The 25,677-nt window shown below is 69.5% G+C and overlaps 12 non-coding genes across 12 annotated transcripts; 6 read left to right on the forward strand and 6 right to left on the reverse strand.

Annotated features, from left to right (window-relative positions):
- Window positions 1-1,300: 1,300 nt before the first annotated feature.
- TRNAG-GCC (transfer RNA glycine (anticodon GCC)) lies at window positions 1,301-1,371 on the reverse strand. Its single transcript has one exon. It is a non-coding gene; the product is annotated as a tRNA-Gly (tRNA).
- Window positions 1,372-2,968: 1,597 nt separating this feature from the next.
- Window positions 2,969-3,051, reverse strand: TRNAL-CAG (transfer RNA leucine (anticodon CAG)). The gene has a single exon. It is a non-coding gene; the product is annotated as a tRNA-Leu (tRNA).
- A 1,416-nt stretch (window positions 3,052-4,467) lies between these two features.
- Window positions 4,468-4,539, forward strand: TRNAG-UCC (transfer RNA glycine (anticodon UCC)). Its single transcript has one exon. It is a non-coding gene; the product is annotated as a tRNA-Gly (tRNA).
- Window positions 4,540-4,808: 269 nt separating this feature from the next.
- Window positions 4,809-4,880, forward strand: TRNAE-CUC (transfer RNA glutamic acid (anticodon CUC)). Its single transcript has one exon. It is a non-coding gene; the product is annotated as a tRNA-Glu (tRNA).
- Window positions 4,881-9,777: 4,897 nt separating this feature from the next.
- Window positions 9,778-9,848, reverse strand: TRNAG-GCC (transfer RNA glycine (anticodon GCC)). The gene has a single exon. It is a non-coding gene; the product is annotated as a tRNA-Gly (tRNA).
- A 1,597-nt stretch (window positions 9,849-11,445) lies between these two features.
- Window positions 11,446-11,528, reverse strand: TRNAL-CAG (transfer RNA leucine (anticodon CAG)). The gene has a single exon. It is a non-coding gene; the product is annotated as a tRNA-Leu (tRNA).
- A 1,409-nt stretch (window positions 11,529-12,937) lies between these two features.
- On the forward strand, window positions 12,938-13,009 carry TRNAG-UCC (transfer RNA glycine (anticodon UCC)). Its single transcript has one exon. It is a non-coding gene; the product is annotated as a tRNA-Gly (tRNA).
- Window positions 13,010-13,278: 269 nt separating this feature from the next.
- TRNAE-CUC (transfer RNA glutamic acid (anticodon CUC)) lies at window positions 13,279-13,350 on the forward strand. Its single transcript has one exon. It is a non-coding gene; the product is annotated as a tRNA-Glu (tRNA).
- A 4,897-nt stretch (window positions 13,351-18,247) lies between these two features.
- Window positions 18,248-18,318, reverse strand: TRNAG-GCC (transfer RNA glycine (anticodon GCC)). Its single transcript has one exon. It is a non-coding gene; the product is annotated as a tRNA-Gly (tRNA).
- Window positions 18,319-19,916: 1,598 nt separating this feature from the next.
- On the reverse strand, window positions 19,917-19,999 carry TRNAL-CAG (transfer RNA leucine (anticodon CAG)). The gene has a single exon. It is a non-coding gene; the product is annotated as a tRNA-Leu (tRNA).
- Window positions 20,000-21,408: 1,409 nt separating this feature from the next.
- TRNAG-UCC (transfer RNA glycine (anticodon UCC)) lies at window positions 21,409-21,480 on the forward strand. The gene has a single exon. It is a non-coding gene; the product is annotated as a tRNA-Gly (tRNA).
- A 269-nt stretch (window positions 21,481-21,749) lies between these two features.
- Window positions 21,750-21,821, forward strand: TRNAE-CUC (transfer RNA glutamic acid (anticodon CUC)). Its single transcript has one exon. It is a non-coding gene; the product is annotated as a tRNA-Glu (tRNA).
- Window positions 21,822-25,677: the final 3,856 nt, after the last annotated feature.

Consider the following 25,677-nt stretch of genomic DNA (forward strand, 5'->3'; position numbering starts at 1 on the left):
TGATGCCCATGCTGGTGCGCTGGTGGTGGACTTGGTCCTGCCGGTGATGGCGGCGGCGGCGGTGGTGGACTTGGTGGTGGTGTGGGCGGTACTGATGGGGGAGGACTTCGGTGCTGTGGGCGATGGTGCCCGAGCCGGTGTGGTGATGGTGGCCTTTGTGGTGGTGGTGCTGAAGGACTTTAGTGCTCTTGGCAACGGTGCCCGTGGTGGTGTGCGGCGGTGGACTCGGTCCTAGTGGTGCTGGTGTTTGCGGGGCGGCAGCGATGGTGGAGGACTTTAGTGCGGTGGGCGGCGATGCCCCTGCTGGTTCGCTGGTGCTGGACTCCGTTCTGTTGGTGATGGTGTCGGGGCAGTGGCGGTGGCGCGGAAGGACTCTAGTGCTGTTGGCAACGGTGCCCGTGGTGGTGTGCGGTGCTGGACTCGGTCCAAGCGGTGGTGGTGGCGGTACCCACAGCCGAGCCGGTGCTGGTCCAGGTGCCGCTCTGCTGGTGGACTTGGTGCCGCCGCTGCTGTTGCGAGGGGGGGGTGGTGGTGGTGGTGGTGACGGCGGCGGCGGCGGCGGTGGCGGCGGCGACGGCGGCGGAGGCGGGGGAGGGGGGCTGGGGGGGTGGGGAGATAGGTGCTGCCGGTGCTAGCGCTGGCGCGGGCGGTTGTGGACCTGGTGCTGCCGGGGGTCCTAGCGTTGCAGCAGCGGCGGAGTTTGCCGGCTACTGCGGCCAAGCGGGCCTTCAAGAGACTATAGGGCGGGCGTCGGGAGGATGTGGTGCCATGCATTTGGTCTTCCCGGTGCACCCCAGTGAGTTTGTGAGGGTCCCTGCAGGAGAATGGGACGGATCAGGGCTAAGGGTGGCAAGTCGGTTGCCCCTGGTTGTGCAAAGAGAGGAGGATTGTGGGAGTGTGGGTAGAGTGAGGCAGGGAGGGAGGAACCGTGGGCAAAGGCGGGGAGGTGGGGCGCGGCCCCGTGGGCTCTGGAGCGGCGCGGCGCCGGTGTGTGGTGGTGCCGGGAAGCGTTGCTGGAGGAGAGGCGGGTGAGCGAAGCGGGGTGCTCAGGGTCCTGAAGAGGAAAGGGGCAGGGGAGGCGTGTGGGCGGGCCAGGGGCGTCGGGCGCTGGGTGGAGTTTGGTCCCCTGGGCGAGAGAGACGGAGAGGAAGGGAACGGGCGGCAGGGCAGGGCCGGGCTCCGGCTGGGTCCGGAGCCGAGCTGGTTTCGGCCAGGGGCCTTGAGCGTGGGCGAGAGGAAGCCGGGGGCGCGCGCGTGCGCGCGTTGGGGCTGCAGGGCTGGCCAAAAGGGGACGGCGTGCTGCATGGGCCGGGAATCGAACCCGGGCCTCCCGCGTGGCAGGCGAGAATTCTACCACTGAACCACCCATGCACCGATGGCGGCGCTCCCCGGACGGCTTCCCCAGCGGCGCTCCCCAGCGGCGCCCAGACACGGGTCCGGCCCGGTGCTGGGGAGCATGGGCTTGGTTTGAGCAGGAGGCGGACGGGCGGTGTGGAACAGAGGCTCCGGGCACGTCCAGAGCCCTAGGGAGCGGCGCAGACGGGCCGAGCGCCGCACGGACGCACGGAGGCCCACTAGGCTCCTGCGGTGCTTTCTCCCCGGTCGACGGCCGCGGCGACACGTTGCCCTGCCGGGGTCGCCAGGGGAAGCCGGGAGCCGGACCCAGGCTGGCCAGCGCCCGAATCGCACCCAGCGCGGGGGCACCTGTGGCAGGCGAGGCTGAGCGCTGCCGTTGCCTTCAGCGGCTCCTCTCAGCCGGGACCCAAGGTCCCTTCGGCGGAGGGCTTTCTCGCCGGGGCAGAGTGTGCGAGGGTGGGCGGGGCTGGGGACCCGAGCTCCGGTGGTGTGCGCACGTGCGGTGCCGAGGGGTGGGCTGTGTGGGTGTGGGCGTGTGGGTGTCCGCGCGCGGGCGCCTGCGTGTTGTGTGTAGGAGATGGAGGCCCCGTCGCGCCGCCGGCGCGGCCGAGGAGCCGCTCAGGCCGGGAGAGCGAAGCAAGGCGTCTGAGCTGGGGCGCGCAGCGCTCCCTAGGGGGCCAGCTCGAGGGCGGGGGGGGGGGCGGGGGGCGGCGGTGGTTGTGAGGCAGGAGCGCGATCCTGGCTCGCGGGAGCGCTCTGGCAGAGTGGCCGCTGGCTAGCTGGCCGACAGCGCGGTGAGGGAGCCCGCTGGGCTCCTCGGGTCCCGGCCGGGCAGCGGCTTCCGGCGCGGAGATGCGCTGGGGCGCCCAGGTGGGTGGCCTGGGGATCCAGGGCTTCCTTCGGCCCAGCGCTCACGGGAGCCACCTTCCCGGGCTGGACTCCCGGGCCAGGCGCACTGAAGGGAGGGCCCTGTCGTGGGCCGGCGAGCGGGTGGCCGGGCTGCCTGTGTCCGGGGAGGGAGGCAGGCAGGCAGGCAGGTGTGGCCAGGGTCAGGCGTCGTCAAGGTGGCAAATCCTCGTGGGCACCTCGGGCCACCTGAGGAGGGTGTGGAGAGAAGGGAATGGGGGCCGGCGGAAAGGACGGGCTGTCTGTCGGACGGTGTGCTCTTGGTGGCGGGAGTGCTCGGCTACGAGAGCGAGGCGCTGTTCACCAGGCACCCGTCCGGTGGAGAACCGAATGCGGAGGGCTTTCGGCATTTGCGCAGCCGGCTGCTCTGCAGGGGGCCGAGGGAGTGCAGCGGGAGCGGGAGCGGGAGGGAGGAAGGAAAACACAGCCCCCGGGAAGCAGGTGAGGAGAGGCGTGCTGCGAAGTTCCCCAGGCCTGCGGGGCTGGGGATGGGATCGGGTGGGAAAGGCGTGTGAACTGGTGGGCGGGGGCGTGTGTGCGCCAAGCCCGTGGCCAGGAGCGTCGAGGCGTCAGGGCTCGGCACTGGGCCCCTCCTGCGAGGGTGCAAGGCAGGAGCGGCGGGTCAGGCAGGAGCGGGCTTGCGATGGGGCGTGGTCGCGGCCCGCCGGGGTCCAGGGTCCCGGTTGGACGGGCCAAAAGGTGGGCGTGTCAGGAGTGGGATTCGAACCCACGCCTCCAGGGGAGACTGCGACCTGAACGCAGCGCCTTAGACCGCTCGGCCATCCTGACGGCGGGCCTGGGCGCGTCGCCGCTCGCCTGGCTGGGACCCCGCGCGAACGCTGGTGGCGGCCGGCGGCTGTGTGGGCGCGCAAGGGACGGGACGCGCGCCCCGGCCGACCAGGAGCAGCGCCAGCCGACTGGCCTGGCGCCGGCGCCGGCGCCGCCCAGCCCCCTCGCACATCCCCGGCCCCGCACCCGGAGACCGGCGTCGGGCCAGCCTGTCTCGCCGCCGTGGGCGCCGCCGCCGCCCCCGCCCCCTCCACTAGGTCGTCGCCGCCCTCCCTCCTCCGCCCCGGCCCATCCCGGGCGCCCGTCCCCCTGCTCGCAGCCTTGCTTGCCCGCTCGGGCCTCTTCTCCCTGCGCGATCCGCGCCCGGCAGGCCCTAGGCGCCGGCGCACTCGGAGTGTTCCGCGCCGTCCGGATCCCGGGCCCGGCCCCGGGCCCGGGCCTGGAGTCCACTGCGAGTCGGGATGGGAGGGCTGCTCGGCGGGCCGACGCGCTTGGTTTGGGATCGGGTCGGGCCGGGTGTGGCACGTGGCGGGCGCCTGTGTAAGGCAGGGCGTCGAGGGCGGGCAGGCGCAGAGGGGTCGGGCGCCCGGCTGGCCGCCGCCGCCGCTGTCCTCGTTAGTATAGTGGTGAGTATCCCCGCCTGTCACGCGGGAGACCGGGGTTCGATTCCCCGACGGGGAGGCAAGACGCCCTTTTTGGTCGCCGGCGTCACCGCCGCTCTGTCCAAACGCTTGCCCCCAGGGCCCTTCCTCTCCTCACTCCCGCGTCCGGCCAGAGGCGCGGGGCGACGACGCGTGCCCGCCCTGCCCACCGTGGACCGCCCCCACCGCTTTCCCTTCCCCGTAAGGCCGGGCGCGCGCGTGCGGGTTCGCCACGGCCCCGCCAGGGCCTCCTGTCGTGCCCCCGGCGCTTGACGAGTGGCCGGCTGCGGCGGGCTCCTTGGTGACGCCGACGCTGCCCGGTCCCGGATGGGGGTGGGGGGGGGGCGCGGGGGACCGCTGGGCGGCGGCTGGGTCGGGTCGTCTGTGGGTGCGGGATGTGGCCTCGCCGGACGCCACGCGCAGAAGGGCCCGGGCGAGCGGGTCGCCGGAGGGATGCGTGTCTCGCGGGGCGGGGCTGCCCGGGCGGCAGCCGAGGGCCGGGGGAGTGGCACGGCGGCCGGAGCGCCCCCCAGAGACGGGCCGCGGGCGGCGGGGGGCTCGGGCCTGCGGAGCCGCCACAGCCGCATCGGGCTGGCGGGGCTGGGGCCGGGCCTGGGGCTGGGGCGGCCGCTGCTGGCGCCTGCGGCAGCGCAGGGCCGCGGGCCGGCGGGACGTCGGGGCAGGGCTGCGCCCGGCGGCCCAGGCGGTGGCGAGAAGGCGTGAAGGCGCCGCTGCGAACCCTGGGCCGGCGTCTCGGGGCGGCCCGGGCTGTGCAGCGTTGGTGGTATAGTGGTGAGCATAGCTGCCTTCCAAGCAGTTGACCCGGGTTCGATTCCCGGCCAACGCAGCTGGCCAACCTTTTGCGCGGCTCCAGGGCCCTCGTGTCCAGGCCCGATGAGAGCCCGGAGCCGGGAGCGTTGGCCCGAGGCCAAGCGCGTGTGTGAGGGAAGGAGGCGCGCAGCGTTTTGAGGGTGCTGCCAGCAGGGCAGGTGGATTGGTAGGGCCGGCGGGCGGCCGGCCGTGGCGAGGCTGGGGCCTTGGAGCCAAAGCAGAGGCGAGGGGCTGGTATGGAGGCGCTGCGTCCAGGGGGTGCGGGGCAGGCGCAGGGCCTGACGCTCCCTGGTGGTCTAGTGGTTAGGATTCGGCGCTCTCACCGCCGCGGCCCGGGTTCGATTCCCGGTCAGGGAAGCCTTTCTTCTTCCTCTCGGCCTACCGACCTCCCCAGCGCATCCGCACCCCTTTTAGCCGAAGCCGGCTGGCTTCTCCCTTGCCCCGCGGCTAGCCCCGCGGCCTCGGTGCCCAGACAAGGCCAGCCGGCCCGGCCAGCCCAAGCCTTGCCCCGTCGCCTCGGCCAGCCCAAGCCTTTTGGCCTCGCCAGCGGCCCGGCCGCCCGACGGCAGCGCATCGGCGCCTCCCCTGGGCGCTCGCATGGCTCCCCCTCTTCCTCCGCCCCAAACCCGAGAGGCCGCGCGTGACACCCTCTGTCCTCACTCGGGGCCACCGACAGACGCCCGCACGTCCGGCCACCGCAGGTGCTTGGACTCTCCGGCTGCACTGCTGACGCCAGGAGGAACCCCGCCACCCCTGACAAGCCACCCCTTGCTCCTTCCCGAGGGTCTAGTTAGTGGTGTCGGTGCGGGGAAAGGGGGAGGGGGCTGGGAGTGCGGGAAGAGGTCGGGGCAGGGTGAGCGATCTACCTCGTTGAGTCGGGTGGGTCACCTGCTGGAGCCCCTGGTCCCTTCCCTCGCCCTCGGGCCAGCCACCGCTCGGACCTGCTTCCCGGCCACCGCGAGCGGAGAGCGGCACGGTTGCGCCCGGGAGGTGGAGTTGGGAAAACGAATCTGGACGCGTCCAGGAAGCAGACCGACGGGCAGTGCAGGAGAGGGAGCACGAAGATTCGGGAGGCCGGTGGGGAAAACCCAACAGCCAAGCAGGGGGCACGGGGTGGAGGGCGCACCGGAGACAGACGGTGGACTCGGAGCCAACAGGTCCTTGAAATCGCATCCCCCATCCCTTGAATCCCACGGCAAAGTGGCAAAGCGTGTTCCCTGGAACGCCTTGCACCGCCTCCAGCCCCCACCCCCACCGCGCAGGCCCACGACCTAGATTTCCCGTTTAAGATTTTCATTTGGCGCCTTAGCCTGCCCCTAGCCAGGATCTACTCCAGCCCTCTCTCCACCCCTGTGCCCGTCGTCTTGTCCGGGTGCTCCTCCAGCTAAATCGCAGACCACAGTCTCCTTCCCACCACCACTTGCACGCCCCTGTCCGCCAAGGAGCTGCTGTGTGTTCAGAGATTGTCTCCTTTAGGAGCCCAAGCGGACAGCCCGTGCACCACCCAAACGGGCCGGAGCAGCACCATGGCTGGGTTGCGACAGGGTCGTACCAGCGGTGGAATGGAGCCGCTGTGGGCAGCCAGGTGCTTCCCAGCACTACGGGAAGATCCCTCAGCGCCTCTGTTTCTGTGTGTGTGTGTGTGTGTGTGTGTGAGTGAGCGCGTGTATCGGTGTGTGGTGCGTGCGCGTGTGGTGTGTGCGTGTGAGAGTGTGTGTGTGAGCGTGCGCGGTCGGTGGGTGAGCGTGTGGGGTGTGTGTGCTTGAGCGTATGGGGTGTGTGAGCGTGTGGATGTGTGTGTGTGTGAGCGTGTGGGGTGTGTGTGAGTGAGGGAATGGTGTGTGTGTTTGAACGTGTGGGGTGTGTGTGGTGTGTGTGTGAGCGTATGGGGTGTGTGTCTCAGCGTGTGGGGTGTGAGTGAGCGTATGGGGGGTGTGTGTGTGAGCGTGTGTGTGTGTGTGTGTGACCATATGGGGGAGTGTGCTGGGTGTCAGCATGTGGGGTGTGGCTACGAGCGTGTGGGGTGTGAGTGATTGAGTGCATGGGATCTGTGTGTGTGTGTGTGTGGTGTGAGCGTGTGTGTCGGTGTGTGGTGCGTGCGTGTGTGGTGCTTGCATGTGTGGGTGCGGGTGTGTCAGCGTGTGGGGTGTGTGTGAGCGTGTGGGGGTGGTGTGTGTGAGCATATGGGGCTGTGTGTGCTGTGTGTGTCACCACGTGCGATGTGTGTGTGAGCGTGTGTGTGCTGTGTGTGTCAGCATGTGGGGTGTGTGTAGGAGCGTCGGGGGGTTTTGTGAGTGTATGGGATGTGTGTGTGAGCGTGTGGGGTGTGTGTGAGGGTATGGTGTGTGTGTTTCAGCGTGTGGGGTGTGTGTGCTGTGTGTGTGAGCGTATGGGGTGTGCGTCTCAGCGTGTGGGGTGTGAGTGAGCGTATGGGGGTGTGTGTGTGGGGGGGTGACCATATGGGGGTGTGGTCTCGTTCTCAGCATGTGGGGTGTGTGTACGAGCGTGTGGGGTGTGTGTGATTGAGTGCATGGGATGTGTGTGTGTGTGAGCGTGTTTGTCGGTGTATGGTGCGTGCGTGTGTGGTGCGGGTGTGTGAGCGTGTGGTGGTGCGTGTGAGCGTGTGCGGTGTGTGTGACAGAGCGTATGGGGTGGGTGTGAGCGTGTGGGGTGGTGTGTGTGAGCATATGGGGCTGTGTGTGCTGCGTGCGTCAGCATGTGTGGTGTGTGTAGGAGCGTGGGGTGTTTGTGTGAGTGTATGGGATGTGTGTGTGAGCGTGTGGGGGGTGTGTGTGTGAGCGTGTGGGGTGCGTGCCGTGGGGGATCCCGCGTGTTGAAGGTGTTTGCGCACGGGGGTGGCCTCCCACGGGAGTTAAGGCACAGAGGAACAGGATCCGAGCAGGAGAGGAGGGCCGGGGGCAGGCCGGGTGTGTGGGAAGGGTGCCGGGCGGGGAGGTGTGGGGCTTGCGGGACCCGGGCCAGAGTGTGGCTGGACACTCGGGCAGGGTGTGTGCAGAGGCTTCGGTGGGGGGGGGGGGAAGGGCACCTTCCCCGGCGCCACGCCAGGCACGTACGTGTGCACCTGTGCGAGAGGGTGAGCTCTGAGGTAGCGGAAGGGAGAGAGTAGGAGTGAGCCTGAGGAGCCCGTGGGAGGCCAGGACTGCCGGCCGTGAGTGTGAGGGATGGGTGTCGGGCAAGTGGTGGAGAGTGGGTCCCGGTGCAAGAAAGCTGGAGGCCCCCGGGATGCGACAGGACCCTGGCAGAGGAGGTGCGCCGGGCGGACACTGCTGTGCTGCGCTGCAAGGTGGTGAGGCCAAGGGGTGGGTGTTGGGGGCGTGGGTGGGAAGCAGGCAGGCAGGCAGGCAGGCAGGCAAGGGAGACCCAGAGATAGGGCTGGACCGGGTCTAGGAGCCGTCCCAGTGGGGTGAGGGAACCCACCGTCCCCGAGACTTCAATCCCCTGTCATCGGGACAACCAGTCCTGTCTCAGGGGTTGTCCTCGGCTTCAGATTCAGAGAGGCCAAAGGGACAAATGCCACGCAGGTTCACTGAACAATGAGGACTTGGAAAGGAGGGGGTGTGCCCGCAGGGGATCCGTGTGGGGATATTGGGGCACGAGGGGTCGCTGGGGGCGGAGGTGCAGGCTGTGCTGCTGCTTGTGTTGCTGGTGGTGGACGAATTGGTGTTGCTGCTGCTGCTACTCCTGCTGCTGCTGCTGCTGCTGCTGCTGCTGGGGTGGACTTCTGTGCCGTTGGTTGTGGTGCGCGGGCTGCTGTGGTGATGGTGTGCATGGTCTCGGTGGTGGCGGTGGCGGTGATGGACTCCAGACTGTCGGCGATGGTGCCCGTGCCGCTGTGGTGATGGTGGACTTGGTGGTGGAGCCTGTGGTGGTGGAGGAGGTGGTGGTGGTGATGGTGGTGGTTGTGATCGTGGAGGACTTCGGTGCCGTTGGCAATGATGCCCATGCTGGTGCGCTGGTGGTGGACTTGGTCCTGCCGGTGATGGCGGCGGCGGCGGTGGTGGACTTGGTGGTGGTGTGGGCGGTACTGATGGGGGAGGACTTCGGTGCTGTGGGCGATGGTGCCCGAGCCGGTGTGGTGATGGTGGCCTTTGTGGTGGTGGTGCTGAAGGACTTTAGTGCTCTTGGCAACGGTGCCCGTGGTGGTGTGCGGCGGTGGACTCGGTCCTAGTGGTGCTGGTGTTTGCGGGGCGGCAGCGATGGTGGAGGACTTTAGTGCGGTGGGCGGCGATGCCCCTGCTGGTTCGCTGGTGCTGGACTCCGTTCTGTTGGTGATGGTGTCGGGGCAGTGGCGGTGGCGCCGAAGGACTCTAGTGCTGTTGGCAACGGTGCCCGTGGTGGTGTGCGGTGCTGGACTCGGTCCAAGCGGTGGTGGTGGCGGTACCCACAGCCGAGCCGGTGCTGGTCCAGGTGCCGCTCTGCTGGTGGACTTGGTGCCGCCGCTGCTGTTGCGAGGGGGGGGTGGTGGTGGTGGTGGTGACGGCGGCGGCGGCGGCGGTGGCGGCGGCGACGGCGGCGGAGGCGGGGGAGGGGGGCTGGGGGGGTGGGGAGATAGGTGCTGCCGGTGCTAGCGCTGGCGCGGGCGGTTGTGGACCTGGTGCTGCCGGGGGTCCTAGCGTTGCAGCAGCGGCGGAGTTTGCCGGCTACTGCGGCCAAGCGGGCCTTCAAGAGACTATAGGGCGGGCGTCGGGAGGATGTGGTGCCATGCATTTGGTCTTCCCGGTGCACCCCAGTGAGTTTGTGAGGGTCCCTGCAGGAGAATGGGACGGATCAGGGCTAAGGGTGGCAAGTCGGTTGCCCCTGGTTGTGCAAAGAGAGGAGGATTGTGGGAGTGTGGGTAGAGTGAGGCAGGGAGGGAGGAACCGTGGGCAAAGGCGGGGAGGTGGGGCGCGGCCCCGTGGGCTCTGGAGCGGCGCGGCGCCGGTGTGTGGTGGTGCCGGGAAGCGTTGCTGGAGGAGAGGCGGGTGAGCGAAGCGGGGTGCTCAGGGTCCTGAAGAGGAAAGGGGCAGGGGAGGCGTGTGGGCGGGCCAGGGGCGTCGGGCGCTGGGTGGAGTTTGGTCCCCTGGGCGAGAGAGACGGAGAGGAAGGGAACGGGCGGCAGGGCAGGGCCGGGCTCCGGCTGGGTCCGGAGCCGAGCTGGTTTCGGCCAGGGGCCTTGAGCGTGGGCGAGAGGAAGCCGGGGGCGCGCGCGTGCGCGCGTTGGGGCTGCAGGGCTGGCCAAAAGGGGACGGCGTGCTGCATGGGCCGGGAATCGAACCCGGGCCTCCCGCGTGGCAGGCGAGAATTCTACCACTGAACCACCCATGCACCGATGGCGGCGCTCCCCGGACGGCTTCCCCAGCGGCGCTCCCCAGCGGCGCCCAGACACGGGTCCGGCCCGGTGCTGGGGAGCATGGGCTTGGTTTGAGCAGGAGGCGGACGGGCGGTGTGGAACAGAGGCTCCGGGCACGTCCAGAGCCCTAGGGAGCGGCGCAGACGGGCCGAGCGCCGCACGGACGCACGGAGGCCCACTAGGCTCCTGCGGTGCTTTCTCCCCGGTCGACGGCCGCGGCGACACGTTGCCCTGCCGGGGTCGCCAGGGGAAGCCGGGAGCCGGACCCAGGCTGGCCAGCGCCCGAATCGCACCCAGCGCGGGGGCACCTGTGGCAGGCGAGGCTGAGCGCTGCCGTTGCCTTCAGCGGCTCCTCTCAGCCGGGACCCAAGGTCCCTTCGGCGGAGGGCTTTCTCGCCGGGGCAGAGTGTGCGAGGGTGGGCGGGGCTGGGGACCCGAGCTCCGGTGGTGTGCGCACGTGCGGTGCCGAGGGGTGGGCTGTGTGGGTGTGGGCGTGTGGGTGTCCGCGCGCGGGCGCCTGCGTGTTGTGTGTAGGAGATGGAGGCCCCGTCGCGCCGCCGGCGCGGCCGAGGAGCCGCTCAGGCCGGGAGAGCGAAGCAAGGCGTCTGAGCTGGGGCGCGCAGCGCTCCCTAGGGGGCCAGCTCGAGGGCGGGGGGGGGGGCGGGGGGCGGCGGTGGTTGTGAGGCAGGAGCGCGATCCTGGCTCGCGGGAGCGCTCTGGCAGAGTGGCCGCTGGCTAGCTGGCCGACAGCGCGGTGAGGGAGCCCGCTGGGCTCCTCGGGTCCCGGCCGGGCAGCGGCTTCCGGCGCGGAGATGCGCTGGGGCGCCCAGGTGGGTGGCCTGGGGATCCAGGGCTTCCTTCGGCCCAGCGCTCACGGGAGCCACCTTCCCGGGCTGGACTCCCGGGCCAGGCGCACTGAAGGGAGGGCCCTGTCGTGGGCCGGCGAGCGGGTGGCCGGGCTGCCTGTGTCCGGGGAGGGAGGCAGGCAGGCAGGCAGGTGTGGCCAGGGTCAGGCGTCGTCAAGGTGGCAAATCCTCGTGGGCACCTCGGGCCACCTGAGGAGGGTGTGGAGAGAAGGGAATGGGGGCCGGCGGAAAGGACGGGCTGTCTGTCGGACGGTGTGCTCTTGGTGGCGGGAGTGCTCGGCTCTGAGAGCGAGGCGCTGTTCACCAGGCACCCGTCCGGTGGAGAACCGAATGCGGAGGGCTTTCGGCATTTGCGCAGCCGGCTGCTCTGCAGGGGGCCGAGGGAGTGCAGCGGGAGCGGGAGCGGGAGGGAGGAAGGAAAACACAGCCCCCGGGAAGCAGGTGAGGAGAGGCGTGCTGCGAAGTTCCCCAGGCCTGCGGGGCTGGGGATGGGATCGGGTGGGAAAGGCGTGTGAACTGGTGGGCGGGGGCGTGTGTGCGCCAAGCCCGTGGCCAGGAGCGTCGAGGCGTCAGGGCTCGGCACTGGGCCCCTCCTGCGAGGGTGCAAGGCAGGAGCGGCGGGTCAGGCAGGAGCGGGCTTGCGATGGGGCGTGGTCGCGGCCCGCCGGGGTCCAGGGTCCCGGTTGGACGGGCCAAAAGGTGGGCGTGTCAGGAGTGGGATTCGAACCCACGCCTCCAGGGGAGACTGCGACCTGAACGCAGCGCCTTAGACCGCTCGGCCATCCTGACGGCGGGCCTGGGCGCGTCGCCGCTCGCCTGGCTGGGACCCCGCGCGAACGCTGGTGGCGGCCGGCGGCTGTGTGGGCGCGCAAGGGACGGGACGCGCGCCCCGGCCGACCAGGAGCAGCGCCAGCCGACTGGCCTGGCGCCGGCGCCGCCCAGCCCCCTCGCACGTCCCCGGCCCCGCACCCGGAGACCGGCGTCGGGCCAGCCTGTCTCGCCGCCGTGGGCGCCGCCGCCGCCCCCGCCCCCTCCACTAGGTCGTCGCCGCCCTCCCTCCTCCGCCCCGGCCCATCCCGGGCGCCCGTCCCCCTGCTCGCAGCCTTGCTTGCCCGCTCGGGCCTCTTCTCCCTGCGCGATCCGCGCCCGGCAGGCCCTAGGCGCCGGCGCACTCGGAGTGTTCCGCGCCGTCCGGATCCCGGGCCCGGCCCCGGGCCCGGGCCTGGAGTCCACTGCGAGTCGGGATGGGAGGGCTGCTCGGCGGGCCGACGCGCTTGGTTTGGGATCGGGTCGGGCCGGGTGTGGCACGTGGCGGGCGCCTGTGTAAGGCAGGGCGTCGAGGGCGGGCAGGCGCAGAGGGGTCGGGCGCCCGGCTGGCCGCCGCCGCCGCTGTCCTCGTTAGTATAGTGGTGAGTATCCCCGCCTGTCACGCGGGAGACCGGGGTTCGATTCCCCGACGGGGAGGCAAGACGCCCTTTTTGGTCGCCGGCGTCACCGCCGCTCTGTCCAAACGCTTGCCCCCAGGGCCCTTCCTCTCCTCCCTCCCGCGTCCGGCCAGAGGCGCGGGGCGACGACGCGTGCCCGCCCTGCCCACCGTGGACCGCCCCCACCGCTTTCCCTTCCCCGTAAGGCCGGGCGCGCGCGTGCGGGTTCGCCACGGCCCCGCCAGGGCCTCCTGTCGTGCCCCCGGCGCTTGACGAGTGGCCGGCTGCGGCGGGCTCCTTGGTGACGCCGACGCTGCCCGGTCCCGGATGGGGGTGGGGGGGGGCGCGGGGGACCGCTGGGCGGCGGCTGGGTCGGGTCGTCTGTGGGTGCGGGATGTGGCCTCGCCGGACGGCAAGCGCAGAAGGGCCCGGGCGAGCGGGTCGCCGGAGGGATGCGTGTCTCGCGGGGCGGGGCTGCCCGGGCGGCAGCCGAGGGCCGGGGGAGTGGCACGGCGGCCGGAGCGCCCCCCAGAGACGGGCCGCGGGCGGCGGGGGGCTCGGGCCTGCGGAGCCGCCACAGCCGCATCGGGCTGGCGGGGCTGGGGCCGGGCCTGGGGCTGGGGCGGCCGCTGCTGGCGCCTGCGGCAGCGCAGGGCCGCGGGCCGGCGGGACGTCGGGGCAGGGCTGCGCCCGGCGGCCCAGGCGGTGGCGAGAAGGCGTGAAGGCGCCGCTGCGAACCCTGGGCCGGCGTCTCGGGGCGGCCCGGGCTGTGCAGCGTTGGTGGTATAGTGGTGAGCATAGCTGCCTTCCAAGCAGTTGACCCGGGTTCGATTCCCGGCCAACGCAGCTGGCCAACCTTTTGCGCGGCTCCAGGGCCCTCGTGTCCAGGCCCGATGAGAGCCCGGAGCCGGGAGCGTTGGCCCGAGGCCAAGCGCGTGTGTGAGGGAAGGAGGCGCGCAGCGTTTTGAGGGTGCTGCCAGCAGGGCAGGTGGATTGGTAGGGCCGGCGGGCGGCCGGCCGTGGCGAGGCTGGGGCCTTGGAGCCAAAGCAGAGGCGAGGGGCTGGTATGGAGGCGCTGCGTCCAGGGGGTGCGGGGCAGGCGCAGGGCCTGACGCTCCCTGGTGGTCTAGTGGTTAGGATTCGGCGCTCTCACCGCCGCGGCCCGGGTTCGATTCCCGGTCAGGGAAGCCTTTCTTCTTCCTCTCGGCCTACCGACCTCCCCAGCGCATCCGCACCCCTTTTAGCCGAAGCCGGCTGGCTTCTCCCTTGCCCCGCGGCTAGCCCCGCGGCCTCGGTGCCCAGACAAGGCCAGCCGGCCCGGCCAGCCCAAGCCTTGCCCCGTCGCCTCGGCCAGCCCAAGCCTTTTGGCCTCGCCAGCGGCCCGGCCGCCCGACGGCAGCGCATCGGCGCCTCCCCTGGGCGCTCGCATGGCTCCCCCTCTTCCTCCGCCCCAAACCCGAGAGGCCGCGCGTGACACCCTCTGTCCTCACTCGGGGCCACCGACAGACGCCCGCACGTCCGGCCACCGCAGGTGCTTGGACTCTCCGGCTGCACTGCTGACGCCAGGAGGAACCCCGCCACCCCTGACAAGCCACCCCTTGCTCCTTCCCGAGGGTCTAGTTAGTGGTGTCGGTGCGGGGAAAGGGGGAGGGGGCTGGGAGTGCGGGAAGAGGTCGGGGCAGGGTGAGCGATCTACCTCGTTGAGTCGGGTGGGTCACCTGCTGGAGCCCCTGGTCCCTTCCCTCGCCCTCGGGCCAGCCACCGCTCGGACCTGCTTCCCGGCCACCGCGAGCGGAGAGCGGCACGGTTGCGCCCGGGAGGTGGAGTTGGGAAAACGAATCTGGACGCGTCCAGGAAGCAGACCGACGGGCAGTGCAGGAGAGGGAGCACGAAGATTCGGGAGGCCGGTGGGGAAAACCCAACAGCCAAGCAGGGGGCACGGGGTGGAGGGCGCACCGGAGACAGACGGTGGACTCGGAGCCAACAGGTCCTTGAAATCGCATCCCCCATCCCTTGAATCCCACGGCAAAGTGGCAAAGCGTGTTCCCTGGAACGCCTTGCACCGCCTCCAGCCCCCACCCCCACCGCGCAGGCCCACGACCTAGATTTCCCGTTTAAGATTTTCATTTGGCGCCTTAGCCTGCCCCTAGCCAGGATCTACTCCAGCCCTCTCTCCACCCCTGTGCCCGTCGTCTTGTCCGGGTGCTCCTCCAGCTAAATCGCAGACCACAGTCTCCTTCCCACCACCACTTGCACGCCCCTGTCCGCCAAGGAGCTGCTGTGTGTTCAGAGATTGTCTCCTTTAGGAGCCCAAGCGGACAGCCCGTGCACCACCCAAACGGGCCGGAGCAGCACCATGGCTGGGTTGCGACAGGGTCGTACCAGCGGTGGAATGGAGCCGCTGTGGGCAGCCAGGTGCTTCCCAGCACTACGGGAAGATCCCTCAGCGCCTCTGTTTCTGTGTGTGTGTGTGTGTGTGTGTGTGAGTGAGCGCGTGTATCGGTGTGTGGTGCGTGCGCGTGTGGTGTGTGCGTGTGAGAGTGTGTGTGTGAGCGTGCGCGGTCGGTGGGTGAGCGTGTGGGGTGTGTGTGCTTGAGCGTATGGGGTGTGTGAGCGTGTGGATGTGTGTGTGTGTGAGCGTGTGGGGTGTGTGTGAGTGAGGGAATGGTGTGTGTGTTTGAACGTGTGGGGTGTGTGGGGTGTGTGTGTGAGCGTATGGGGTGTGTGTCTCAGCGTGTGGGGTGTGAGTGAGCGTATGGGGGGTGTGTGTGTGAGCGTGTGTGTGTGTGTGTGTGACCATATGGGGGTGTGTGCTGGGTGTCAGCATGTGGGGTGTGGCTACGAGCGTGTGGGGTGTGTGTGATTGAGTGCATGGGATCTGTGTGTGTGTGTGTGTGGTGTGAGCGTGTGTGTCGGTGTGTGGTGCGTGCGTGTGTGGTGCTTGCATGTGTGGGTGCGGGTGTGTCAGCGTGTGGGGTGTGTGTGAGCGTGTGGGGGTGGTGTGTGTGAGCATATGGGGCTGTGTGTGCTGTGTGTGTCACCACGTGCGATGTGTGTGTGAGCGTGTGTGTGCTGTGTGTGTCAGCATGTGGGGTGTGTGTAGGAGCGTCGGGGGGTTTTGTGAGTGTATGGGATGTGTGTGTGAGCGTGTGGGGTGTGTGTGAGGGTATGGTGTGTGTGTTTCAGCGTGTGGGGTGTGTGTGCTGTGTGTGTGAGCGTATGGGGTGTGCGTCTCAGCGTGTGGGGTGTGAGTGAGCGTATGGGGGTGTGTGTGTGGGGGGGTGACCATATGGGGGTGTGGTCTCGTTCTCAGCATGTGGGGTGTGTGTACGAGCGTGTGGGGTGTGTGTGATTGAGTGCATGGGATGTGTGTGTGTGTGAGCGTGTTTGTCGGTGTATGGTGCGTGCGTGTGTGGTGCGGGTGTGTGAGCGTGTGGTGGTGCGTGTGAGCGTGTGCGGTGTGTGTGACAGAGCGTATGGGGTGGGTGTGAGCGTGTGGGGTGGTGTGTGTGAGCATATGGGGCTGTGTGTGCTGCGTGCGTCAGCATGTGTGGTGTGTGTAGGAGCGTGGGGTGTTTGTGTGAGTGTATGGGATGTGTGTGTGAGCGTGTGGGGGGTGTGTGTGTGAGCGTGTGGGTGCGTGCCGTGGGGGATCCCGCGTGTTGAAGGTGTTTGCGCACGGGGGTGGCCTCCCACGGGAGTTAAGGCACAGAGGAACAGGATCCGAGCAGGAGAGGAGGGCCGGGGGCAGCCCGGGTGTGTGGGAAGGGTGCCGGGCGGGGAGGTGTGGGGCTTGCGGGACCCGGGCCAGAGTGTGGCTGGACACTCGGGCAGGGTGTGTGCAGAGGCTTCGGTGGGGGGGGGGGGGAAGGGCACCTTCCCCGGCGCCACGCCAGGCACGTACGTGTGCACCTGTGCGAGAGGGTGAGCTCTGAGGTAGCGGAAGGGAGAGAGTAGGAGTGAGCCTGAGGAGCCCGTGGGAGGCCAGGACTGCCGGCCGTGAGTGTGAGGGATGGGTGTCGGGCAAGTGGTGGAGAGTGGGTCCCGGTGCAAGAAAGCTGGAGGCCCCCAGGGTGCGACAGGACCCTGGCAGAGGAGGTGCGCCGGGCGGACACTGCTGTGCTGCGCTGCAAGGTGGTGAGGCCAAGGGGTGGGTGTTGGGGGCGTGGGTGGGAAGCAGGCAGGCAGGCAGGCAGGCAGGCAAGGGAGACCCAGAGATAGGGCTGGACCGGGTCTAGGAGCCGTCCCAGTGGGGTGAGGGAACCCACCGTCCCCGAGACTTCAATCCCCTGTCATCGGGACAACCAGTCCTGTCTCAGGGGTTGTCCTCGGCTTCAGATTCAGAGAGGCCAAAGGGACAAATGCCACGCAGGTTCACTGAACAATGAGGACTTGGAAAGGAGGGGGTGTGCCCGCAGGGGATCCGTGTGGGGATATTGGGGCACGAGGGGTCGCTGGGGGCGGAGGTGCAGGCTGTGCTGCTGCTTGTGTTGCTGGTGGTGGACGAATTGGTGTTGCTGCTGCTGCTACTCCTGCTGCTGCTGCTGCTGCTGCTGCTGCTGGGGTGGACTTCTGTGCCGTTGGTTGTGGTGCGCGGGCTGCTGTGGTGATGGTGTGCATGGTCTCGGTGGTGGCGGTGGCGGTGATGGACTCCAGACTGTCGGCGATGGTGCCCGTGCCGCTGTGGTGATGGTGGACTTGGTGGTGGAGCCTGTGGTGGTGGAGGAGGTGGTGGTGGTGATGGTGGTGGTTGTGATCGTGGAGGACTTCGGTGCCGTTGGCAATGATGCCCATGCTGGTGCGCTGGTGGTGGACTTGGTCCTGCCGGTGATGGCGGCGGCGGCGGTGGTGGACTTGGTGGTGGTGTGGGCGGTACTGATGGGGGAGGACTTCGGTGCTGTGGGCGATGGTGCCCGAGCCGGTGTGGTGATGGTGGCCTTTGTGGTGGTGGTGCTGAAGGACTTTAGTGCTCTTGGCAACGGTGCCCGTGGTGGTGTGCGGCGGTGGACTCGGTCCTAGTGGTGCTGGTGTTTGCGGGGCGGCAGCGATGGTGGAGGACTTTAGTGCGGTGGGCGGCGATGCCCCTGCTGGTTCGCTGGTGCTGGACTCCGTTCTGTTGGTGATGGTGTCGGGGCAGTGGCGGTGGCGCCGAAGGACTCTAGTGCTGTTGGCAACGGTGCCCGTGGTGGTGTGCGGTGCTGGACTCGGTCCAAGCGGTGGTGGTGGCGGTACCCACAGCCGAGCCGGTGCTGGTCCAGGTGCCGCTCTGCTGGTGGACTTGGTGCCGCCGCTGCTGTTGCGAGGGGGGGGTGGTGGTGGTGGTGGTGACGGCGGCGGCGGCGGCGGTGGCGGCGGCGACGGCGGCGGAGGCGGGGGAGGGGGGCTGGGGGGGTGGGGAGATAGGTGCTGCCGGTGCTAGCGCTGGCGCGGGCGGTTGTGGACCTGGTGCTGCCGGGGGTCCTAGCGTTGCAGCAGCGGCGGAGTTTGCCGGCTACTGCGGCCAAGCGGGCCTTCAAGAGACTATAGGGCGGGCGTCGGGAGGATGTGGTGCCATGCATTTGGTCTTCCCGGTGCACCCCAGTGAGTTTGTGAGGGTCCCTGCAGGAGAATGGGACGGATCAGGGCTAAGGGTGGCAAGTCGGTTGCCCCTGGTTGTGCAAAGAGAGGAGGATTGTGGGAGTGTGGGTAGAGTGAGGCAGGGAGGGAGGAACCGTGGGCAAAGGCGGGGAGGTGGGGCGCGGCCCCGTGGGCTCTGGAGCGGCGCGGCGCCGGTGTGTGGTGGTGCCGGGAAGCGTTGCTGGAGGAGAGGCGGGTGAGCGAAGCGGGGTGCTCAGGGTCCTGAAGAGGAAAGGGGCAGGGGAGGCGTGTGGGCGGGCCAGGGGCGTCGGGCGCTGGGTGGAGTTTGGTCCCCTGGGCGAGAGAGACGGAGAGGAAGGGAACGGGCGGCAGGGCAGGGCCGGGCTCCGGCTGGGTCCGGAGCAGAGCTGGTTTCGGCCAGGGGCCTTGAGCGTGGGCGAGAGGAAGCCGGGGGCGCGCGCGTGCGCGCGTTGGGGCTGCAGGGCTGGCCAAAAGGGGACGGCGTGCTGCATGGGCCGGGAATCGAACCCGGGCCTCCCGCGTGGCAGGCGAGAATTCTACCACTGAACCACCCATGCACCGATGGCGGCGCTCCCCGGACGGCTTCCCCAGCGGCGCTCCCCAGCGGCGCCCAGACACGGGTCCGGCCCGGTGCTGGGGAGCATGGGCTTGGTTTGAGCAGGAGGCGGACGGGCGGTGTGGAACAGAGGCTCCGGGCACGTCCAGAGCCCTAGGGAGCGGCGCAGACGGGCCGAGCGCCGCACGGACGCACGGAGGCCCACTAGGCTCCTGCGGTGCTTTCTCCCCGGTCGACGGCCGCGGCGACACGTTGCCCTGCCGGGGTCGCCAGGGGAAGCCGGGAGCCGGACCCAGGCTGGCCAGCGCCCGAATCGCACCCAGCGCGGGGGCACCTGTGGCAGGCGAGGCTGAGCGCTGCCGTTGCCTTCAGCGGCTCCTCTCAGCCGGGACCCAAGGTCCCTTCGGCGGAGGGCTTTCTCGCCGGGGCAGAGTGTGCGAGGGTGGGCGGGGCTGGGGACCCGAGCTCCGGTGGTGTGCGCACGTGCGGTGCCGAGGGGTGGGCTGTGTGGGTGTGGGCGTGTGGGTGTCCGCGCGCGGGCGCCTGCGTGTTGTGTGTAGGAGATGGAGGCCCCGTCGCGCCGCCGGCGCGGCCGAGGAGCCGCTCAGGCCGGGAGAGCGAAGCAAGGCGTCTGAGCTGGGGCGCGCAGCGCTCCCTAGGGGGCCAGCTCGAGGGCGGGGGGGGGGGGCGGGGGGCGGCGGTGGTTGTGAGGCAGGAGCGCGATCCTGGCTCGCGGGAGCGCTCTGGCAGAGTGGCCGCTGGCTAGCTGGCCGACAGCGCGGTGAGGGAGCCCGCTGGGCTCCTCGGGTCCCGGCCGGGCAGCGGCTTCCGGCGCGGAGATGCGCTGGGGCGCCCAGGTGGGTGGCCTGGGGATCCAGGGCTTCCTTCGGCCCAGCGCTCACGGGAGCCACCTTCCCGGGCTGGACTCCCGGGCCAGGCGCACTGAAGGGAGGGCCCTGTCGTGGGCCGGCGAGCGGGTGGCCGGGCTGCCTGTGTCCGGGGAGGGAGGCAGGCAGGCAGGCAGGTGTGGCCAGGGTCAGGCGTCGTCAAGGTGGCAAATCCTCGTGGGCACCTCGGGCCACCTGAGGAGGGTGTGGAGAGAAGGGAATGGGGGCCGGCGGAAAGGACGGGCTGTCTGTCGGACGGTGTGCTCTTGGTGGCGGGAGTGCTCGGCTCTGAGAGCGAGGCGCTGTTCACCAGGCACCCGTCCGGTGGAGAACCGAATGCGGAGGGCTTTCGGCATTTGCGCAGCCGGCTGCTCTGCAGGGGGCCGAGGGAGTGCAGCGGGAGCGGGAGCGGGAGGGAGGAAGGAAAACACAGCCCCCGGGAAGCAGGTGAGGAGAGGCGTGCTGCGAAGTTCCCCAGGCCTGCGGGGCTGGGGATGGGATCGGGTGGGAAAGGCGTGTGAACTGGTGGGCGGGGGCGTGTGTGCGCCAAGCCCGTGGCCAGGAGCGTCGAGGCGTCAGGGCTCGGCACTGGGCCCCTCCTGCGAGGGTGCAAGGCAGGAGCGGCGGGTCAGGCAGGAGCGGGCTTGCGATGGGGCGTGGTCGCGGCCCGCCGGGGTCCAGGGTCCCGGTTGGACGGGCCAAAAGGTGGGCGTGTCAGGAGTGGGATTGGAACCCACGCCTCCAGGGGAGACTGCGACCTGAACGCAGCGCCTTAGACCGCTCGGCCATCCTGACGGCGGGCCTGGGCGCGTCGCCGCTCGCCTGGCTGGGACCCCGCGCGAACGCTGGTGGCGGCCGGCGGCTGTGTGGGCGCGCAAGGGACGGGACGCGCGCCCCGGCCGACCAGGAGCAGCGCCAGCCGACTGGCCTGGCGCCGGCGCCGCCCAGCCCCCTCGCACATCCCCGGCCCCGCACCCGGAGACCGGCGTCGGGCCAGCCTGTCTCGCCGCCGTGGGCGCCGCCGCCGCCCCCGCCCCCTCCACTAGGTCGTCGCCGCCCTCCCTCCTCCGCCCCGGCCCATCCCGGGCGCCCGTCCCCCTGCTCGCAGCCTTGCTTGCCCGCTCGGGCCTCTTCTCCCTGCGCGATCCGCGCCCGGCAGGCCCTAGGCGCCGGCGCACTCGGAGTGTTCCGCGCCGTCCGGATCCCGGGCCCGGCCCCGGGCCCGGGCCTGGAGTCCACTGCGAGTCGGGATGGGAGGGCTGCTCGGCGGGCCGACGCGCTTGGTTTGGGATCGGGTCGGGCCGGGTGTGGCACGTGGCGGGCGCCTGTGTAAGGCAGGGCGTCGAGGGCGGGCAGGCGCAGAGGGGTCGGGCGCCCGGCTGGCCGCCGCCGCCGCTGTCCTCGTTAGTATAGTGGTGAGTATCCCCGCCTGTCACGCGGGAGACCGGGGTTCGATTCCCCGACGGGGAGGCAAGACGCCCTTTTTGGTCGCCGGCGTCACCGCCGCTCTGTCCAAACGCTTGCCCCCAGGGCCCTTCCTCTCCTCCCTCCCGCGTCCGGCCAGAGGCGCGGGGCGACGACGCGTGCCCGCCCTGCCCACCGTGGACCGCCCCCACCGCTTTCCCTTCCCCGTAAGGCCGGGCGCGCGCGTGCGGGTTCGCCACGGCCCCGCCAGGGCCTCCTGTCGTGCCCCCGGCGCTTGACGAGTGGCCGGCTGCGGCGGGCTCCTTGGTGACGCCGACGCTGCCCGGTCCCGGATGGGGGTGGGGGGGGGCGCGGGGGACCGCTGGGCGGCGGCTGGGTCGGGTCGTCTGTGGGTGCGGGATGTGGCCTCGCCGGACGCCACGCGCAGAAGGGCCCGGGCGAGCGGGTCGCCGGAGGGATGCGTGTCTCGCGGGGCGGGGCTGCCCGGGCGGCAGCCGAGGGCCGGGGGAGTGGCACGGCGGCCGGAGCGCCCCCCAGAGACGGGCCGCTGGCGGCGGGGGGCTCGGGCCTGCGGAGCCGCCACAGCCGCATCGGGCTGGCGGGGCTGGGGCCGGGCCTGGGGCTGGGGCGGCCGCTGCTGGCGCCTGCGGCAGCGCAGGGCCGCGGGCCGGCGGGACGTCGGGGCAGGGCTGCGCCCGGCGGCCCAGGCGGTGGCGAGAAGGCGTGAAGGCGCCGCTGCGAACCCTGGGCCGGCGTCTCGGGGCGGCCCGGGCTGTGCAGCGTTGGTGGTATAGTGGTGAGCATAGCTGCCTTCCAAGCAGTTGACCCGGGTTCGATTCCCGGCCAACGCAGCTGGCCAACCTTTTGCGCGGCTCCAGGGCCCTCGTGTCCAGGCCCGATGAGAGCCCGGAGCCGGGAGCGTTGGCCCGAGGCCAAGCGCGTGTGTGAGGGAAAGAGGCGCGCAGCGTTTTGAGGGTGCTGCCAGCAGGGCAGGTGGATTGGTAGGGCCGGCGGGCGGCCGGCCGTGGCGAGGCTGGGGCCTTGGAGCCAAAGCAGAGGCGAGGGGCTGGTATGGAGGCGCTGCGTCCAGGGGGTGCGGGGCAGGCGCAGGGCCTGACGCTCCCTGGTGGTCTAGTGGTTAGGATTCGGCGCTCTCACCGCCGCGGCCCGGGTTCGATTCCCGGTCAGGGAAGCCTTTCTTCTTCCTCTCGGCCTACCGACCTCCCCAGCGCATCCGCACCCCTTTTAGCCGAAGCCGGCTGGCTTCTCCCTTGCCCCGCGGCTAGCCCCGCGGCCTCGGTGCCCAGACAAGGCCAGCCGGCCCGGCCAGCCCAAGCCTTGCCCCGTCGCCTCGGCCAGCCCAAGCCTTTTGGCCTCGCCAGCGGCCCGGCCGCCCGACGGCAGCGCATCGGCGCCTCCCCTGGGCGCTCGCATGGCTCCCCCTCTTCCTCCGCCCCAAACCCGAGAGGCCGCGCGTGACACCCTCTGTCCTCACTCGGGGCCACCGACAGACGCCCGCACGTCCGGCCACCGCAGGTGCTTGGACTCTCCGGCTGCACTGCTGACGCCAGGAGGAACCCCGCCACCCCTGACAAGCCACCCCTTGCTCCTTCCCGAGGGTCTAGTTAGTGGTGTCGGTGCGGGGAAAGGGGGAGGGGGCTGGGAGTGCGGGAAGAGGTCGGGGCAGGGTGAGCGATCTACCTCGTTGAGTCGGGTGGGTCACCTGCTGGAGCCCCTGGTCCCTTCCCTCGCCCTCGGGCCAGCCACCGCTCGGACCTGCTTCCCGGCCACCGCGAGCGGAGAGCGGCACGGTTGCGCCCGGGAGGTGGAGTTGGGAAAACGAATCTGGACGCGTCCAGGAAGCAGACCGACGGGCAGTGCAGGAGAGGGAGCACGAAGATTCGGGAGGCCGGTGGGGAAAACCCAACAGCCAAGCAGGGGGCACGGGGTGGAGGGCGCACCGGAGACAGACGGTGGACTCGGAGCCAACAGGTCCTTGAAATCGCATCCCCCATCCCTTGAATCCCACGGCAAAGTGGCAAAGCGTGTTCCCTGGAACGCCTTGCACCGCCTCCAGCCCCCACCCCCACCGCGCAGGCCCACGACCTAGATTTCCCGTTTAAGATTTTCATTTGGCGCCTTAGCCTGCCCCTAGCCAGGATCTACTCCAGCCCTCTCTCCACCCCTGTGCCCGTCGTCTTGTCCGGGTGCTCCTCCAGCTAAATCGCAGACCACAGTCTCCTTCCCACCACCACTTGCACGCCCCTGTCCGCCAAGGAGCTGCTGTGTGTTCAGAGATTGTCTCCTTTAGGAGCCCAAGCGGACAGCCCGTGCACCACCCAAACGGGCCGGAGCAGCACCATGGCTGGGTTGCGACAGGGTCGTACCAGCGGTGGAATGGAGCCGCTGTGGGCAGCCAGGTGCTTCCCAGCACTACGGGAAGATCCCTCAGCGCCTCTGTTTCTGTGTGTGTGTGTGTGTGTGTGTGTGAGTGAGCGCGTGTATCGGTGTGTGGTGCGTGCGCGTGTGGTGTGTGCGTGTGAGAGTGTGTGTGTGAGCGTGCGCGGTCGGTGGGTGAGCGTGTGGGGTGTGTGTGCTTGAGCGTATGGGGTGTGTGAGCGTGTGGATGTGTGTGTGTGTGAGCGTGTGGGGTGTGTGTGAGTGAGGGAATGGTGTGTGTGTTTGAACGTGTGGGGTGTGTGTGGTGTGTGTGTGAGCGTATGGGGTGTGTGTCTCAGCGTGTGGGGTGTGAGTGAGCGTATGGGGGGTGTGTGTGTGAGCGTGTGTGTGTGTGTGTGTGACCATATGGGGGTGTGTGCTGGGTGTCAGCATGTGGGGTGTGGCTACGAGCGTGTGGGGTGTGTGTGATTGAGTGCATGGGATCTGTGTGTGTGTGTGTGTGGTGTGAGCGTGTGTGTCGGTGTGTGGTGCGTGCGTGTGTGGTGCTTGCATGTGTGGGTGCGGGTGTGTCAGCGTGTGGGGTGTGTGTGAGCGTGTGGGGGTGGTGTGTGTGAGCATATGGGGCTGTGTGTGCTGTGTGTGTCACCACGTGCGATGTGTGTGTGAGCGTGTGTGTGCTGTGTGTGTCAGCATGTGGGGTGTGTGTAGGAGCGTCGGGGGGTTTTGTGAGTGTATGGGATGTGTGTGTGAGCGTGTGGGGTGTGTGTGAGGGTATGGTGTGTGTGTTTCAGCGTGTGGGGTGTGTGTGCTGTGTGTGTGAGCGTATGGGGTGTGCGTCTCAGCGTGTGGGGTGTGAGTGAGCGTATGGGGGTGTGTGTGTGGGGGGGTGACCATATGGGGGTGTGGTCTCGTTCTCAGCATGTGGGGTGTGTGTACGAGCGTGTGGGGTGTGTGTGATTGAGTGCATGGGATGTGTGTGTGTGTGAGCGTGTTTGTCGGTGTATGGTGCGTGCGTGTGTGGTGCGGGTGTGTGAGCGTGTGGTGGTGCGTGTGAGCGTGTGCGGTGTGTGTGACAGAGCGTATGGGGTGGGTGTGAGCGTGTGGGGTGGTGTGTGTGAGCATATGGGGCTGTGTGTGCTGCGTGCGTCAGCATGTGTGGTGTGTGTAGGAGCGTGGGGTGTTTGTGTGAGTGTATGGGATGTGTGTGTGAGCGTGTGGGGGGTGTGTGTGTGAGCGTGTGGGGTGCGTGCCGTGGGGGATCCCGCGTGTTGAAGGTGTTTGCGCACGGGGGTGGCCTCCCACGGGAGTTAAGGCACAGAGGAACAGGATCCGAGCAGGAGAGGAGGGCCGGGGGCAGGCCGGGTGTGTGGGAAGGGTGCCGGGCGGGGAGGTGTGGGGCTTGCGGGACCCGGGCCAGAGTGTGGCTGGACACTCGGGCAGGGTGTGTGCAGAGGCTTCGGTGGGGGGGGGGGGAAGGGCACCTTCCCCGGCGCCACGCCAGGCACGTACGTGTGCACCTGTGCGAGAGGGTGAGCTCTGAGGTAGCGGAAGGGAGAGAGTAGGAGTGAGCCTGAGGAGCCCGTGGGAGGCCAGGACTGCCGGCCGTGAGTGTGAGGGATGGGTGTCGGGCAAGTGGTGGAGAGTGGGTCCCGGTGCAAGAAAGCTGGAGGCCCCCGGGATGCGACAGGACCCTGGCAGAGGAGGTGCGCCGGGCGGACACTGCTGTGCTGCGCTGCAAGGTGGTGAGGCCAAGGGGTGGGTGTTGGGGGCGTGGGTGGGAAGCAGGCAGGCAGGCAGGCAGGCAGGCAAGGGAGACCCAGAGATAGGGCTGGACCGGGTCTAGGAGCCGTCCCAGTGGGGTGAGGGAACCCACCGTCCCCGAGACTTCAATCCCCTGTCATCGGGACAACCAGTCCTGTCTCAGGGGTTGTCCTCGGCTTCAGATTCAGAGAGGCCAAAGGGACAAATGCCACGCAGGTTCACTGAACAATGAGGACTTGGAAAGGAGGGGGTGTGCCCGCAGGGGATCCGTGTGGGGATATTGGGGCACGAGGGGTCGCTGGGGGCGGAGGTGCAGGCTGTGCTGCTGCTTGTGTTGCTGGTGGTGGACGAATTGGTGTTGCTGCTGCTGCTACTCCTGCTGCTGCTGCTGCTGCTGCTGCTGCTGGGGTGGACTTCTGTGCCGTTGGTTGTGGTGCGCGGGCTGCTGTGGTGATGGTGTGCATGGTCTCGGTGGTGGCGGTGGCGGTGATGGACTCCAGACTGTCGGCGATGGTGCCCGTGCCGCTGTGGTGATGGTGGACTTGGTGGTGGAGCCTGTGGTGGTGGAGGAGGTGGTGGTGGTGATGGTGGTGGTTGTGATCGTGGAGGACTTCGGTGCCGTTGGCAATGATGCCCATGCTGGTGCGCTGGTGGTGGACTTGGTCCTGCCGGTGATGGCGGCGGCGGCGGTGGTGGACTTGGTGGTGGTGTGGGCGGTACTGATGGGGGAGGACTTCGGTGCTGTGGGCGATGGTGCCCGAGCCGGTGTGGTGATGGTGGCCTTTGTGGTGGTGGTGCTGAAGGACTTTAGTGCTCTTGGCAACGGTGCCCGTGGTGGTGTGCGGCGGTGGACTCGGTCCTAGTGGTGCTGGTGTTTGCGGGGCGGC

The sequence above is a fragment of the Eumetopias jubatus genome, unplaced genomic scaffold (assembly GCF_037043125.1).
Source record: "Eumetopias jubatus isolate StellerSeaLion01/CBP00866 unplaced genomic scaffold, mEumJub1_p1.0 scaffold_182, whole genome shotgun sequence".
NCBI classification, from domain to species: Eukaryota; Metazoa; Chordata; class Mammalia; order Carnivora; family Otariidae; genus Eumetopias; species Eumetopias jubatus.